The sequence below is a fragment of the Delphinapterus leucas genome, chromosome 15 (assembly GCF_059928025.1).
Source record: "Delphinapterus leucas isolate spDelLeu-1000000601 "Yukka" chromosome 15, BTC_Dleu_Yukka2, whole genome shotgun sequence".
Taxonomy (NCBI): domain Eukaryota; kingdom Metazoa; phylum Chordata; class Mammalia; order Artiodactyla; family Monodontidae; genus Delphinapterus; species Delphinapterus leucas.
The window spans coordinates 17,612,161-17,626,057 of NC_143143.1; the positions used below are offsets into that span (position 1 = coordinate 17,612,161).

At 52.8% G+C, this 13,897-nt stretch overlaps 1 protein-coding gene across 8 annotated transcripts in view; it reads right to left on the reverse strand.

The window, feature by feature from the left end:
• Window positions 1-13,602, reverse strand: part of IL4R (interleukin 4 receptor) — a 40,730-nt gene extending 27,128 nt beyond the window's left edge. For 2 of the 8 annotated variants that reach the window (XM_022588464.3, XM_022588460.3), the window contains exon 1: window positions 13,517-13,602. The gene's annotated coding sequence lies outside the window, so the exon portion shown is untranslated. The other 6 variants (XM_022588463.3, XM_022588459.3, XM_022588458.3 and 3 more) reach the window with 5 other exon arrangements.
• Between the last annotated feature and the right edge of the window lie 295 nt (window positions 13,603-13,897).

The window sequence follows — 13,897 nt, forward strand, 5'->3', positions numbered from 1 at the left end:
GAACTATAGTTTTGTAAGATGTTACCCTTGGGGGAAACAGAGTAGAGGGGATCTCTCTGTATTATTTCTTACAACTGCGTGGATTAATCCTTACAACAATTACCATAAAATAAGAAGTTTAAGAAAATGCAAAAAAAAAAACCCAACCCAAACCACCCCAGCCCCTCTGATGATCTGGCCCCCGGAGACCCCACTACCATCCCCTCCTATTCCCTCCCTCGTGCTCCCTCCCCCACGAGCCTTCTGTCCCACTGGCCTTCTGACACACCCCTGTCCCTTTCCTCCCTCGCACCCTTTACACCCAGAAACACCATCCAGCGAGGGCACCCTCTGTTACTTCTCATCACAGCACCCTGTTTATTTCTGTCATACACTTATCACCATCTCAAATCATATCTCTGAGGTTATATAGGTGAATGTTTATTTTATTTCAGTAGGTAGATGACAAAGATAGAAAGATTTGACTGCAGAAATGTTTTGAACTTCCCCAGATCAAAACACACCGTAAAGAAAAAAAGCAAGCAAGCAAAAGATTAGCAAAAAGTGGCAATCTACATTACAGAAAGTGAAGGGCCTTAACATATAAAGTGGTCTTACAAATCAGTACGACAAACATTCCTTTAAGTAAAATAGCCATGGTCATTGTTTTGTCCCCGGTGCCTAAGCAGTGCCTGACATGTACACAGTATGTGCTCATGAAACATCTATTAAATCAATGATTGGTTAAAATTCAACAACAATGAATACAATAATCTGTTTTTAAACATGGAGTACGTACCAAGCCTTTGCCCCTAATAACTGTCATTCATATACAGTACTTATTATGTGCCAGGCATGGTTCTAAGTGCTTATAATATATTAAGCAATTTAGTTCTCACAACTTTATGAAGTAGATGCCATTAAAATCCCCATTTTAGGGCTTGCCTGGTGGCGCAGTGGTTAAGAATCCACCTGCCAAGGCAGGGGACATGGGTTCCGAGCCCCTGGCCCGGGAAGATCACACATGCTGCGGAGCAACTCGGCCCGTGCGCCACAACTACTGAGCCTGTGCTCTAGAGCCCGTGCTCCACAACAAGAGAAGTCACCGCAGTGGTAAGGCCGCGCACCACAACGAAGAGTAGCCCCCGCTCGCTGCAACTAGAGAAAGCCTGCGCGCAGCAACGAAGACCCAACGGAGCCAAAAATAAAAAAATAATTAAAAAAAAAAATCCGGGCTTCCCTGGTGGCACAGTGGTTGAGAGTCCGCCTGCCGCTGCAGGGGACACGGGTTCGTGCCCCGGCCCGGGAAGATCCCACATGCCGAGGAGCGGCTGCGCCCGTGAGCCATGGCCGCTGGGCCTGCGCGTCCGGAGCCTGTGCTCTGCAACGGGAGAGGCCACAACAGCGAGAGGCCCGCGTACCGCAAAAAAAAAAAAAAAAAATCCTCATTTTAATGATGAGGAGACGAAGGCACGGAGAAGCCAGAGCACTCGTTTGTGGTCACAGAGCCGGGATTTGAACCCAGGCAATCTCACGCCAGAATCCACGCACCACTGCCTCTCAGAATGTCGTCCCTGCAGCCCTGGCATGTGGTGTTATTAGTCCGATTGGCCAAAGAGGAAACTTGAGGCCTACAGAGGGCAAGTGACAAAGCCAAGTTCATGGAGTTAGGAAGCAGCAGAGTGGGTGAAAGCCTGACCAAGAAAAGAGCAGAAGCAGACAGAGTGGGAAAACACTCCTGCTGACCGGGAAACACACTTAACTCACTCTTTTTATTTGGGGGGAGATGAGTGGCGAGTCTTGAAATGTCAGAAGCCAGCAGCAGCACAGAAGCGACCCAGCGGGGCTCTTCCTAAAGCCAGTAGGGTGTGCAGGCCTCCGGGTCCTCTCCCCTCTCTTGGCTGCAAACCGACGTGGAAGGGGTGGGAGGCTGGATCAGCAGACAGGATGCAGCCGGTCCTGTGACAAGAGGCATGTGGATAGGAAGCCTGGGACAGCAGGCGCTGCGGGTGACCTCCCTCCGGAGCCGCTGACCCCTGAAACTCCACAATCTTACGCTGGCCTGAAGTGTCTGCTGAGCTGGTCTGGCAGGGGGGGTAGGGATACACTTCTCCCCGGGTCAGCAGCCTTCCCAGAACTGCTGTCCAGCTAGGGTTCCCAGAAGCGAAAGCCACGTCACCAGCCCCACCCAGGATGGTGAGGAAGTCTGGTCAGGGCCCCAAAATGGCCTGGGCTCTGCCTGCCTGCCCCACCCCCAGCCCAGAGAGTGGAGGGGAGGGGCGGCAGCAGGCTGCTTCTGCTGCTGGCAGCAGCAAGAACCAGACACCTCAGCCAAAGAGCCCACCAGGCTCCCCCCGCGCCTACTGTGTGCTTCGGGTCCTCACCCCCTCGCTTGGGCCCCATGTATTCTTGCTGCAGGTGTTTTCTCAGCACCTACTGTGTGCCAGCTACTACAGATGTGAAAAAGGCCATTCATTCATTCAGTCGTGCCTTTTTTCCTTCTTTCCCTTAACAAATATTTGAGCGAGGAGAGAAGCTACTGGAGGATGGGCCCATTTCCCATCCTACAAGACAGGCCCTTGGCTGCAGTGAGGGGTAGGGGTCACAGGGGATGAGAGCAGTGCAGTCAGAAGGGCCGGAAGACAACACTGTCTAACAGGGGTGGTAAGCGATTCAGACTCCTTCCTCAGGGCAGTAGGGAGCCACTGAAGGCTATTGGGCAGGAGAGGAGCTGCTTTCCAGAAAGCCCACTCCGACCTGCGTGTGGAGAACGAGTGCAGGAGTAGCTGACAGAAGAGGCGGTGCCGCTCGAGCTGCAGAAGAGAAGCCAGGCTCTAGCTCTGTTTGGGAGGTAGACGTGGCAGAACTTGGTGATGACTGGTGGCTAGGAGCTGGGAGCAGGGAGGTGGCCTTGGGCTGGAGCACGGGCGGATGGACAGTGGCAGGTGCCGGGAAGAGGCACGGTCTTGCTGTGGAAGACCATGCACTTCACCATACTGTGGACCTGGTGAGTCCAAGTAGGCGATGGGCCCCAAGAGGCATCCAGGAGGCAGTATGTCCTAGCGGCCTGGAGCTCAGAAGGAAGGCTCACGCTAGAGACCGGTTTGCAGGTCATCAGCTGTGGCTGAAGCCCACGGGAGCTTGCAGAGTGAGAGACACAGCCTTGTCTGAGAGGGGAGGGAGGGGGCTGGAGACCGTGAACCTCCTTCGTGGGATTCGGCTGGGCCAGAGCCCCAAGGGGGTGCACCATCTCCGGGACAGGCTGGCATCCTGTGCTAACAGCCACCTTATGGCAATGTGGACGCTCACGTTGGCTGCGGACACATTAAGTCCAAATGTCCACGGGAGGGGCAGCCAGGTGACACCATCTAGGATCCTGGAAGCCACGCCCATCCTCAGAAGGTACCAGTGCCCCCAGGGAGGAGGCTGCGCCTGAGGACCTGAGTGCAGACGCCACGGCTCAGGACCAGCGGCCACAGCCTCCATCACTCTGCAAGCCCTTCTGCTTTATTTCTATTCCTGGCACTTACTCCTCACTGCCTATCACACACGCATGTGTCCTGTGCACAGTCCAAATCCCCCAGAGAACACCAGCTCCTACAGGCTGTGCCCACCCTGTTCACTGCTATAGCCCTACAGCCTAGCACAGTGCCTGGCACACAGTAGCGGGGGAGGGGGTCCATAGATATTTGCTGAATGGAAGAATAAATGCACGCACTCCCCCTGGCTGTGTGCAGTGCGGCCTGGCCAGCCATCCCTGATGGAGGCAGGGATACAGCTCCCAGAGCTGGCATTTTCTGCCTCTTACTGCTGGATAAACACTGACCAATTCTGGCTCAGAGTCTCCTTATATACCCCAAGGCAGGCACCACACCGATCTTGGCCACCCCAAGAGGGGAGGGGGGAGCTGATCTCCAGAGAGCTGGTAATTGGGGCGTTACCCTGATTACTGCTCATTGCCCTGATGCACAGATTCAAGACGTCTCGGCCCCAAGATGCTGATTAGAGTTTGGCTGTCTTAGTGACAGTCACGGCTCCCAGTTTGCCTTCTTACTGAGGTCACCAGAAGTCACCATGATTGCCCCCAATTCCTTGAGTCTTTAGAGACCATGCCCTGGGCCCTTCTGCCCATAGGTTCCACCCTTCCCCAACTGAGGAACATGGAAGGTGCAATTATTATCATTCCCTTTGTAGACATGGGGAAACTGAGGCCCAGAGAGGTCCAGGAACCTGCCTAAGGATGCACAGCTAGTAAGAGGTGGGCCTGGGAATTGAACCCAGATCTTTTGGTTCTGGAGTCACAGTACAGCACCTGGCATGGAGGAAGCAGCCGTAAATTCACTCCTTTTATGCACCTCTCTGTTTGCTCCTCCCAGCAAGCCCCGTGTGGAAGATGTGGTTAAACATTACCTGCACAGAGGAGGAAACTGATGCTCAGGGGAATTCAGAAATAGTCCCAAGGTAACGAGGCAGGAAGTGATGAACTAGAACTTGGCCTCCACCACCGACCACTGTTTGCCCAGTCCTCACAGGGAGCATGTCTCAACAGGGACCAGGACTTTTGTCCCTGGGCAAACACAAAGCAGTCAGCACAGATAAGAGCTCCCTGTTCATGGTCTGTCTGCAGACAGGCGGGGGTTGGGATGGGGCTGTCCCTCGAGTTCTTTCTGTTGTCTCATCCTTTATCATTCTTGGCACGGTCAGGGACACACAGATGTGTGGGGACACCCACATGGGCAGGGACCCCAGAGCATCTAAGATGCGGAAGCATAACTCTGAACCTAAGCGTGTGGACTCTGCACTGACTGGCTGGGAGACCTTGGCACACTGTGGTCCTCTCAGAGCCTCGGTCTCCTTATCTGTGAAATGAGAGCTGAACCACTTGCCTCCTGGGGCGGTTGAGGGGAGGCAAAGAGACCATGGCTGGCATAGCTGGGTAGAAGAGCCTTAGGGCAGTGCTGATGGAGCAGGCAGCAAAAGCTCGTCTCCAAACGCCAAGTACAGACCCTGAGTACATGACAGCTGCCATGACAGCACAGAAGGGTCTCAGAGTACAAGCTGAGTATAGGAAGCTGGGCTTGAAAGGGCAATACTCATTCCATTTATATGAAGTCCAAAAGGACACAAACCAATCTTGGGGTTAGTGGTCAGGAAAGTGTCCTGGGGAGGGTGGGGCGGGAGAGAATCTTCTGGGGGGCGAGTCATGCTTTGTTTCCTGATCAGGTTATACACGCTTGTGTTTACTTTGTGAAGCCGGGCACTTGTCTGCATGCACATTGCAATAAAAAGAAAAAGAAAAATACGATGGGTGAGAGGGAAGGGAATAGAGCAGAGGGTGCACGAGGCTACTGGGGTTTGTCATCGCAGGTCTCAGAACAGCCAGTTCTCAGAGCTGGTGGATCCCCAAAGACCCCGGAGTCCAAGTCAGCTAACACTTCAAGTTCCCCTAGGCCTTTGCCACGGGGCCATCAACCCTCTAGTTGCTTGCTTCCAGCAATGGGGCGCTCACTCCCTCCGGGGGCAGTTCCCAGCTCCCAGCCACCTCTCACGGCCACGGAGGGTCATCTCCCCCAACGGCAACCAAATATCTAAGAGAATGCAGATGCATGACCTCAGTGAGTAGAGAGAGGGCAGGTGGCGAGCACATGTCCAGTCCTAACAGGCACCCGCCACTCTGCTTTGCACCATGTAAATGAAGACCTAGGGGTCACTAGGGTGCTCGATTTTTCACAAGAAGCTAGAAACCCAGATTTGTATGTATATTACCCTGGTTTTTAAATGCTCAATTTTTAAAAACCACACCCCACATTTGTGGTCCCTCTGTGGCTTACAACCACCAGGTGATGTCCTCCTGGGTAAGTGGGTGTCCTGAGACACCAGAAGACCCCCAATGAGAGGAAAGAAGCAACAGGTGAGACCCCTCCCCGGCACCTTCCCTAAGCTCTGGCACCCCCAAACGTTCCTTCCTTCTGTCCCCGTGGGATACGGTTGTTATGGTGATGAGAGGGAGCAAGGCTGGAGACACGCCATCACCACCTGCCCTCCTGTGGCTGAGCAGTATCATTTGTCAGTGAGGAGTTCCAAAATTTTGCAAAAGCCCCATTGCTTTCCTCCTCAGGGGGTGCGGACGAGGGGATCAAAGAGCAGTCCTTACACCCCCCCAGCCCTGCCCCACCCTCCCCATATGAGCCACAGACTCCCCACTTCCCTTGGGCTGTTTCCTCTGCCTCTCAGTGCCCTCCTCCTACGCCACCCTCTCAGGATGTTCCTGATCAAACGCTACTCTTTCCTCCCCCCACCTCCCAGCTCTGCCTGTCCCTCTGTCCAAACATCAGTTCCATTCTCATAAAGAGTGAGCCGTGCGCATCATTTTGCTCCATTTCCAGACTGAAAGTCCTCCAGGCCAGGGACTGTGTCTCATGCACGTCTCCTTGCGAACGCAGAGGCAGCCAACCAATGATGGTGAAACTGAAGTCGTTGGCTGCCTCATTGTGGATGTGTTCCTTCCTCCAGGCCTTTGTACATGCCATTCTCGCTACCTAGAATGCTGGCCAGTGTTTACACCCAACGACTAATATGAGTACAGGGATGTTTACAATGCCTTTCATATTCACTATGTGTTGTTATTTTCACAAAAACCCTAAAGAGGGGCAAAGCGAGTCATATCCCCATGTTACGGTTTAGGAAATTGAGGCCCAAAGAGGGAAAATGACTTGCCCAAGATCACTGAGCAAGTGGGTTGCAGAGCTGAGACTAAAATGCAAGTTTCTTTTTTGTTTTTTTTTTAAACTCATGCGGCTACCAGACTGGGGTCAAAGAAAAGTCCTTCGACGTTAGAGGGGCAGAAAAGAAAATAAAGAGTTGGAAAATTAGTCAGGAAAAATGCAAATAAAGATAACAGGTATACGAATATTAATACTGAATAAAATGGAATTTAAGGCATCAAAGTATTAAAAGAAAGGTAGCTGTTTTATACTGATAAAAGGAGCAGCTCACCAAGAAGGTATAAAAATCATGAACCCTCTTCTATTCATATTGTATATTGTTTATAAGCACCTAACAACATACCTACAAAAACGAAGCAAAAAACTGAGAGAAGGCCAGAGAAAAATGAACAGATCCTCTATCATAGTGGGAGATATATCAGGTAGAGAAAACTACATAAAAACAGAGAAAATATAAATGATATAATTAGTAAGCGTGAACAAAATATATTTCTAGAACTTTAACCCAACAAAAACACACATCCTTTCAAATACAAGAGGAACAAACAGAAAAAAAATGGACCAGAAAATCCTACAAAGACGATCTCGACAAATTCTCCATCACTGATATCATAGAGTCTACAAATATTGACCATTATGCAATACATTCAGAAATCAACAATCAAAAAATAACTTAAAAAATTCCATCTACCTTAAAAAAATTATAACGCACATAACACTTTTAATCAAAAGGGAAATTATAAACTATAATAGTTAGCAGTGAATGACACTGTGTAACAAGACCTGTGGAATGAAGCCATAGCAGTACTCAGAGAAAAATTATAGCTTGCAGTTGATTTACTAGAAAACAAGAAAGACTGAGAATGACTGTTAGCCTCAAACAAGGAACCTCAGAATGGAAGAAACCTTAATTGACAGCAGCTCTTGTAGACGAGAGAACTGGAGGGTTTAGCTGACAAGTTCAATACCAGCCCCAACTGGGGTGTGGCCACTACAAAGTATGATTGCAGGTGGTATCAACAGAGGTATGTGCTCCAGATCCAAGGAGGTGACAGTCTCCCTCCTCTCTGACTGGGCAGGCTTTGGGGGAGGCAATGGTTTCTATGTGGGACTCTGACCAATTAGATCATGCCCAAAGCCAGACTGAAGAGGAAGAATGACTGAATGAATTATGGCTGTGTCATCTGAATAAGAGAATCACTGCGCTGGGATGGAAGAGGATGCTTACTACCTCCAAGGGGTAGAACCAAAGCCAGAAAACAAAAGTTCCTGGAAAGCTAATTTAGCTAAATCCCAGGAAAGATATTCTCCCAGTTAGAGCTGTCCAACAGTAGAATCTGGTTTCTAGAAGGCCTACTCCCCATAAGCAAGACTGTTGGGAAGCTGAGGGTCTGCGGGCTTGGAGGGCTGCCCCCGCAGAGATCTGGCGTCCCTCCTCTCTGGAGAAGTTCCTCTTAAAAAGACAAAACACTCTCTTGGCTGCTTCAGGAAACCCTCAGGCCTTCCGCAGTTCACCAAAACAGCTCTTGGTGACTGTGCTCCCTTATTTCTAACCTAGAAACCTACTTCTTTTAAACTCTGCTCCTTGGGCTGGATGGCTCAGAATAGTAGTTAAATGTACAGGCTTCCAGCCCTGGATTTGAATCCAGATTCTGCCCCTTCCAAGTTGTATCACCGAGTAAGTCTCTTCCCTGAGCCTCAGTTTCCTCCCCAGGGAACTGGGGAGGCACCCACGCATCTACCTGCCTCCACGACCCTCAGCCCCACCACGCCCCCTCTGCTTTAGGGTGTCTGCCATGCTGGGAAGATGCTCATCGGTAAAATAATCTGTAAAATGATCTGGGCAATGATCGGATCACCTGTGACGTCGGCCCTGGCCTGACCACGTGCACAGGGCTGCTGGGCAGATCGATGGGAGGTGAGCAGCTCCTACCTCGTAGAGTTACTGTACAAGTTGAGTGAGACAATGCAGGCCTCTGGCTGCTATTGGCCTGCCTGACCTCTCTCCCCAGGCCTCTTCAACTTGCTTCAACTCCAGCCAACCACATCAGCTTCCTTGCTGTGAGTCAAACACACCTCAGGGCCTTTGCACTTGCTGTTCCTTCTGCTGGGATCACTCTTTCCCCAGATATCCACGTGTCTATGTCAGGTCTTAGCTGAAAAGTCACCTCCAGGGCTTCCCTGGTGGCGCAGTGGTTGAGAGTCCGCCTGCCGATGCAGGGGACACGGGTTCGTGCCCCGGTCCGGGAAGATCCCACATGCCGCCGAGCGGCTGGGCCCGTGAGCCATGACCGCTGAGCCTGCGCGTCCGGAGCCTGTGCTCCACAACGGGAGAGGCCACAACAGTGAGAGGCCCGCGTACCGCAAAAAAAAGTCACCTCCACCACTAGACGGTCAGCTCCACGAGGGCCCTTGTTGCTGCATCAGTCACTGCTGTGTCCCCAGCCCCAGCACGCTTGCTGAGTTGAGTATAAGCAGCGAGCCCCATGCTGGCACTCAACACATGTGCGTGCCTGTCACTTTCAGCCTTGCAAACTGGCTCTGCAGGCCGGAGGCTGTTAGTCCCTTCACAGTTCTATTGCTTAGAACACCTCCTCCCTCTCAGGAAAGCTGCTCCACCAAACCCTCGAGGGCCAAGCTTCTCCTCCCCTCGCCCGGACCCACCTCCTCCCTCTCTCTCTGGAGGGAGGGGGAGGGGGGACTCAGATGCCAGCCCAGATGGTGAGCATCCCCAGACAGTCGCAGCTCCCAGGCCTGCTTTGGTGAAGACTTGGATTTCTTAAGTGACGTCGAGAAGATGAGGAGTCCCAAGGGGGCCCCAAGAATGAAAATGAGTCAGTCGGAGGCAAACCCGAAACCTCAGAGGCATCACCGCTTCTTGGAAAGGCGAAGATGTGTGCATTTAGACAGAACTGTGCACGCAGAGCGGGGGCAAGCAGCAGGCCCGGAAATGGGGCCGGTCGGGCGGACGAGACCTTTTCTAGCATCCTCTCTGGTTCCCTCCACCTGGCCCGCTCCTCCAGGGTCTCTGCCCCTTGTCCTTCTAAATGTCCCTCCTCAGAGAGGCTCCCCCGACTCCACCCCCACACTGCTTCCAAGCACTATCACTATGTGACACGATACTGTAGGTGCCTGTCATCCTGTGTGAGATCCTGGGGGCCAGGTGTGTTTCCGAATTCAGAATTACTCAGATTAGAGAAAGGTCATCTTGTATAAAATACCACCCATCAAAACTACCCCTGCCCCCCATGGGGCCCGAGGAGCACACTGTGATCAATCACATGAACATCTCTGCAGCAAGACACACGAGCCTTCACACCAAGGGGAATAAATAAAGCCTCCAAAGAGCGTCGCGGTTAGTTCATGTCAGGTCTTGCTTCCACTTGAGTGATGAGAATGCTTCCGGTTTTCAGAGCTTGCGGATTTCCAGTGTTAGATAAGGAGCATAGATCTGTGTATGTTTGTTTGTGTACTGCCTGTTTTCAGAACTAAGTCAAACTCCAGGAGAGCAAGGACTTTGTCCAGTGCTCTATCAGTAGCACCTGGCACCTTGCCTGGCACACAAGTACCCAATAAATATCCGAAGAAGAAATGAATGAGGAAGCCAGGCGCTGGATGTGAAGAAGTGACTCTGTCCTAATCGGGGAGAGAAGTAGCAATCACGGAGCTGTGGGCAAGGTATCTCCAAAGATCATCTCACGAATACCGACCCCTCCCCCTCCAAACACCCATTTTACTGACAAGCAAACTGAGGCTCAGAGAGGTTAAGCAACTTCCTCCAGATCCCACAGATAGGAAGAACAGCAAGCTCACATTTGAACCTGGGGCCCCTGTCTTCAAGCCTGTGACCTTCTCTCTGCCTCAGGGTCAGAGAAGCAGAATGACTTGGCTGAAAGCAAAGCAACAGGGGTTACGGCCCATCAGATGCAGGGTCCCCTGGTCTCTCTAGGTCTCTCAGCCTCCACTGGGGTTCTCCCATCCACATTCTTGCAAGGGCAAATTCGTACAACATCTAGGCAAGCGTCGGCCTCTCTTCAAGCTGAGCCAAGGGAAATCTGGTCAAACAAGACTGGTATGTCTCCACGGTCCTGAGGAATGCTCCAAAAGATGTCCCTCTTGGCCACCCCAGCAAAGTGGCACAGTGGGAAAGGACAGAGGTTGGGAAGGAAAGCAGGTTTGAATCCCTCCATCTGTCACTCTTAGATGTGCTCTTAGGTGTACGACCTTAGGCAAGGCCGCCACACACACCTCTGAGTCTTGGTTTCCTCACCTGCAAAATGGGCAGATTAAATGCCATCCAATGGGGTTCATTTATTTACTTAACAAATATATAGTGCTTACTTCACACTGGGCGCTGTTCTGTATGCTTGACACTTATGAATTCAGTTCATCATCACTACAAATGGTATAAAGTAGACACTATAATTTCACAGATGGGGAAACTGAAGTCTTGAGAACTTGGCTCCATGAGAAGTGGCAAAGCCAGCATTTGAACCTGTGCGATCTGGCTCCGGAGTCCATGCTCTTAACCTCCAAGCTATATTTCTTGACAGCTAACAACAGACATGGATTCTGACTGTGGATGTGTTGTGTTGGAAATTGTGCTAAGGAGCTTATAAAACATGATGTCATTAGCACTCATAGAAGCTCAATTTTACAAATGTGAGGAAACGAAGCACCCAGGGGGCCTCTGTCCCTGCCCCACTCCCAGGTGCCATCAAGGGCAGTGAACATTTGATCCCAAACTCTCTCCTCCATCCGGGGGGTAGGGATGGGGGGTAGGGGGATAGAGAGAAGGGGGTCCAGGAAAGGGTCTCTCTTCTCATTTCTTTGATACTTCATTTCAGCTCCTCTTCTGAATCTGAACAGCAGGAAATTGTGAATGCCTTCGGGGACAGCGTTCCTGCCCCTCCCTCGGCTTTCTGCAACCCTGGGCTTTGCTGTACAAAACACATCAGTTACTCAGTCACTGCCCAGAATTTGGAAATCCTCAGGTCATCCCAGACCTGCTGGTAACTGGGTGTGCTGTAACCAGTGTGACTGGTTAGTGGTTTTCCCTCCCTGCGGCCTTCCCCCAGCCTCCCTCTAGATTTAGCTCCAGAGGTCCGCGGTGGGGCCCAGGAATCTGTATCGTGATTCTTATGGTTCAGGCAAAGGTAAAATACACTGGCCTACACTCCTCGGCATGGCATTCAAGGCCTTTCACAACACTCCCCACCTTTCCATCCAGCACTGGCTTTTCCCCCGCTCCCTGAACGACCTCCTATCCTTTATCCATGCTGTTCCCAATGTTCAGCATGCTGTTCCCTCTCATTCTGCACCTACCAAGCTCCTCTCCTCCTCTCCCAGGGCTGGCTCAGAGGTCCCTGCTCCATGAAGTCCGTCCCATTGACCCATGAAGGTTGATCACCCCCTACCTGTGCTTCCTCCCTTCCTCATAGCTCTCCCCAACCGCCCCCCCGAGAGGGAGCTCCTTGAGGGCAAACACCAGTGCCCTGAACAGCACTCAAGCAGTGCCCAGAGAGTGCTAATGAGTGAGTGAATGGCTGGGGTGGGTCACCTCCCTTTCTATACCTCAGCATCCTCGTCTGTACTCATGGTGGGGCTGAGTTCAAGTGGCCTTTGTAGGACTCTGGAAACCCCTGACTGTGGGGGACACCTGGACAAAAGTAAACCCGAGCCTCAGTTTTCCCACTGGACTTAAGGATTTTAATAAAGGCACTGTTGTCCCAGCAAATGCCTGGTGATCCTAAAAGGCCACCCATAGGGGAGCAGTTGCAGGGGGGCGGGGGTCATACCTCGCCGCAGAGGGCAAAGGCTGGGATTCAAGCAGGGTAAGTGCTGGCCTGGGGGTGATGTGTGAATCCCAGCAGCAGGCACCAAGTTTGCCGGTCCCCAGACTGTCCTGGTTATAAGAAACATAGATTTTGTTCAAGAGAAGAAGGAGAAGGAGAGGAAGGAGAAGAAGAATCTAGATTCCTGGGTTTACTGAATCTGAATCTCACCAAAAAGAGCCTGAGAAGCTGCGCCTTAAGCGAATCCCCTGGAGAATTTGTTTATGGGGTAGTTTGACCAATGTTGACATGTGGAGGGCAGTGGGCTCTGGTGCCAGAATGAGTGCATTGGAATCCTGCTCTGCACTTCTTTTGTGGGCATCACCTTGGGCAAGTCATTTAAGCTGCCTGTGCCTCAGCAGTTCTCATCTGCAAAATGGCCACAATAAACACAAAGCACCGACCACAAAGGTTATTTTGAACTTTAACTCAGAATACTTTCAGTGTTCAGGGCAGGCCCGTACAACAGAAGTCCCAGCAAATGACCGCTATTATTGGGCCCATCCAGTATTCAAATAAGGACAGAAGAGGTCGAAAGGGCCTTGTTTCACCAGATTCCTCTATCCAAATCCTCACCGACTTCCTGTGCGCGGGGTTGCGGGTGACTGCCCAGAGAAGACGGGGGAGGTTGGTGGCCCAAGACCTGCCTCCCCCCACGCTCACGACGTTCCCAAGCCCCTTCAAGAGGCCGCCCCTCTGACGTGTCGGGGACGGGGCGAGTTTGGGGCGTGTGGGTGTCTGAGCATCAGCACTAACCTCCCCAGCCCCGCTTCAGGTGCGCTGGGCGGAACGCACGGAGGCTCCGCTGCCCCTCGCGCGAAGAGGAGCCGGCAGGTGAGCAATCCCCACTGGGGATCGGGAAATCCCGGGATCCCCGCCGCCTGGCGTCCCGCCGGCGGCCCAGCGCTCTGTGGACCGCCGCCGCGTGCCCGGGCCGATCTCCCAGCCTCCCACCCGTGCGCGGGCCCCGGGTCCTACCTGCGCGTTCCTGGTCCAGTCGCCGCTCCAGCGCCGGAGCAGGAAGTGGGAGACACCCCGGGCGGCCGTCCCAGCCTTGGCTGCGCCGGGCGGGGCTTTCCTAGGTCCCCTGCCAAGCCCGCCCAGCTTCCTGCGCCCCGCCCCGCTCCCCGCCCATTGGCCTGCGCCGCCCCGCCCCGCCCCGCTCACCCCGCGCTCCCCGGGGCGCCCTCCCGGCAGGGGCGCCGACGGTCACAGCTGAGTCCCTGTCCCGGTCCCCTCCGTCCCCGCAGTCCGAGGGGCTGCCGATCTCTCCCGGAGGCGATCCCAGCGCCCGGGCCCCAAGGCCACTGGAGGTCACACCCCAGCGGGGAGAACTCCGCAGGGCTTCCCCTAGCTCTC